The sequence below is a fragment of the Saimiri boliviensis genome, chromosome 16 (genome assembly GCF_048565385.1).
Source record: "Saimiri boliviensis isolate mSaiBol1 chromosome 16, mSaiBol1.pri, whole genome shotgun sequence".
Classification (NCBI taxonomy): domain Eukaryota; kingdom Metazoa; phylum Chordata; class Mammalia; order Primates; family Cebidae; genus Saimiri; species Saimiri boliviensis.
The window spans coordinates 48,761,379-48,764,969 of NC_133464.1; positions in this window are offsets into that span (position 1 = coordinate 48,761,379).

Sequence of the window (3,591 nt, forward strand, 5' to 3'; positions counted from 1 at the left end):
CAGGTGGATCACTTGAAGTCGGGGGTTCAAGACCAGTGTGGCCATCATGGTGAAAGCCTGTCTCTACTAAATCTACACAAACTAGCCAGGCATGGTGGTGCACACCTGTAATCCCAGCTAGTTAGAAGGCTAAGGCAGGATAATCGCTTGAACCCAGGAGGTGGAGGTTGCAGCAAGGTGAGATTGCACCACTGCACTCCAGCCTGGACAACAGAGCAGGTTCTGTCTAAAAAAAAAACCCTTTAAAATACTAGAAAGAAATTAAAATCTGTGCTTTAGTAAAATAACATACACTGGTTTTAAAGTATTCATCGTTTAATAAATCTAGAAGTTGACTGAATCATTTTAAAACAAATGTATGATTTAATTTCATATGCAGCAAATAATTTGGCATGTTATTTTTAATACATTTTAAACTTTACATTTGTAAATAAGCACAAGAAAACTCTAGCAAGTGCATATAATCCCGTGAATTAGAAATATTAACCATACAAACAAGTTTTGATCATTAGTATGTATCTTTGCTGGAAACTAATAGTTTGAAAATCTAATGACTGATAGCTAGGGAAAAATTTGCAGATGGTATATTTTCCTAACTCAGTGTAATGTGGAAATATTCCTTGATGTAACTCCTACTCCCACAATGTCTAATTAGTGGCAGGGTGGGGTGAACACTCCCATCATTGGTCTTCGAATACATAATATCTGATTTTTCTTGATTAATTACACATGTTTTTACAATTTACAATGTGAACTGGAAATCTTATTTAAAAATAACATGACTGAAAGTTAAATTTTTCTTTTTTCCCAATCTGTTTTCCTCTTTTCTGATGCAAATAAGTCACAAGACTGAGTTTTACTTTCCAAACCTCAGTCTACAGAAAATTTGTCACAAGTAAAATATTACATTAATTGGAGTTTATTCAGCAATCCTTCCCTAAGCAGAAGTCCTACTAAAATCAGAAATATTAAATTTGATACTGAATCTTAGATGCAAGAAGTTACGTGTTACTTGCTAAATGTTGTTTTAGCTATGCTGGGGGTGATATTTCCATAGAGAAAATGGGTAACTTATTCCCTATTAATATGAACAAAAATATAGAATTAAATGTTAACATTTTATGTTGGCAGTGTACTTTAAGGTGTGTATATATATATATGTATTCTCTGTCAAAAGCTGCCATATATTGCTAGCAATCATAGTCAAAAAGCATGATAAAAATGAAATATGTACTTCTAAATTCAGTCTACTCACATTAAACCATTAGAGATATTTTCAGAAATGAAGTCAAATATTGTCCTTTTCACACCTTTTTCAGTTGCTATATTATTTCCTGCAAAGACAGAGATTGGTACTCCAGAAAGGAATTCCCATATCTTTGATTAGTTAACTTGATGGCCACATTTGTATCTCTCAAGACCCATGTGGCTTTAGCAGGTGACTGATACCACAGCGGTTACTTTTTAAAAGTTCATTTGCTCTCTGATATAATGTGCTGTAGGACTAAAGATTAAATTTTCACTTAAGTATAGAATGTGTACCACTCTTGTACTTCTAAGTGATTTTCTCCAAACTTTCTTCACCACGGTTTTTTACACTACTAATGTAACATCTTTAAATATGTCACATTTCAGTAGGGAATATATCAACTAAAATCTGAAGAATTAATCAAAATAATATCCCAATACATAAATGTAGTAAAGATTAATTTGGGATGACAGAACTACACTGAAGACAAACAATAACAATAAGAAAGCAAAATGAAGAAAATAACAAGCAACCAACATTCCTCCAGCATAAAAGAACAAATAGGAGAGAAAAATTTTGAAGAAAACTTTATATAGAAATAAAATTGTCATTGAAAATCCAGAAGAACTTGATTACCTTTGTCTAATCAAGAACACTATTTTTTAAAACTAAATGATTGTATGTGGCTGGTGGCAGCGGGGGTTGGGGGTGGGAAGTAATATGGGGATTTTTTTTTTCTCTATAAGCAACAATCTGTAAACAATGCCCTAGAAATGTAGTTGTTATTTTAAGTATTGTAGATGATAATATTTACTAATCATCCTAAACCAGAAGACTTCCTTTGTTAAACTTTCAGAATCTCAGTATATGCTGAAAGTTTTCACATCAAATATTGTTGACCTACACATACCAAACTTATTTTTAATAAACTACAGACCACTAGAATTATTTAACTTTTCCCAAAACAAGAATCATCAAAGATTTTCTTAGCTGCTTAAAATTTATTGATTCAAGCACATTAAGGAAAGAATAAAACCACCCAATTAAAGTATAAGAAAACATAAAGAATAAAGATTGTTCTCTTTTAATACACTTTAAAGCAAAAACACTATGCTCTTCTAGAACAAAGGTGTTGTAACAACATGTAGAAGAATATAAAGAATGTATTCTGGATAAAGAAAGGAGACATTTTATAGGGTGGGAATGGGACAGAAGGAAACTTGTATCCTTGGCAGAATGGATTACCTGTCTTATATCTTTTTTGAAAAACCACAGTCTGGGTGAGTGAGTACTCAAGGCTCTTATTAAAACTCTTAGTATTGTGTCCCAACACAGCTCTGCCTTCTGTGGTTGATTGATTAGACTGCTGTTGCATGTTTTCCCTTAAGATTTCAAAACTCTTTACAGAGAATTTTAAACACAGCCAAGCTGATGCTATAAAATTGAAAGCAAAGAATTCATTTGAAAAATTACAAAGAAAAATTAATATAGTAATGGTAATATAAGGTAGAATAGAAAGAGCAGGAGATAAAAAAATCGGAACCCTCAAGTAATGATGACAAAAGGTAATCATTCAAAGAAAATGTTTTAGTTTTTGAAAGACCAATTGTTTTCTTTACCAAATATAGCCACTACCCTAGTAATAATATCTACCTCCTATGGGCAAACATGTTACTTCTCTCCTCAAGGCAAACATACCACTTTAGTTTTCCTCTCCCACTTTTAAGTCTTATTTATGCTAGAGTATGTCAGTGAGTAAGGAGATCGGTTCCACGTGTTGATGATTCTTCTACTCCACCATCTTCATTCATTAAGTCACATTTATTGAACCTAACTGCCAGTACATTGGTTTTCAAAACTGACTGACACATTAGAATTAGAAGAGTATAAATTGTTGCTTATTTTTACTATCAATACCCAAGTTCTACACTCAGAAACTAACCTGAGAGTTGGGAATGCAAGAATATTTTTTCTAAACCTCCCCAGATGATTCTAATTGGCACCAAGATTGAGAACAACAGACACAGTAGAGAGATTCGAAATGCTATTTAAAAATAAAATAGATTAAGCTCTGCAATACCAGGTATGTGGTCACTGACAAACCATTCATTTTGACCTTGGACTTACATAAAATATAAAAACAATACTAATTCCTACTTTATAGCTCTATTGTCAGGATCAAATAAGAATAAATATGATGATGGTATGTAAATTTTAAGGCAAATATCAGTTGTACTAGAAATTCTAGTTCTTCCTTGTACAGGAACAGAGTACATTAGTGCCTCATAGTTCTATTTTCAATGTGTTTTTGATATCCTCTTATTAAATTTTATTGATACTTG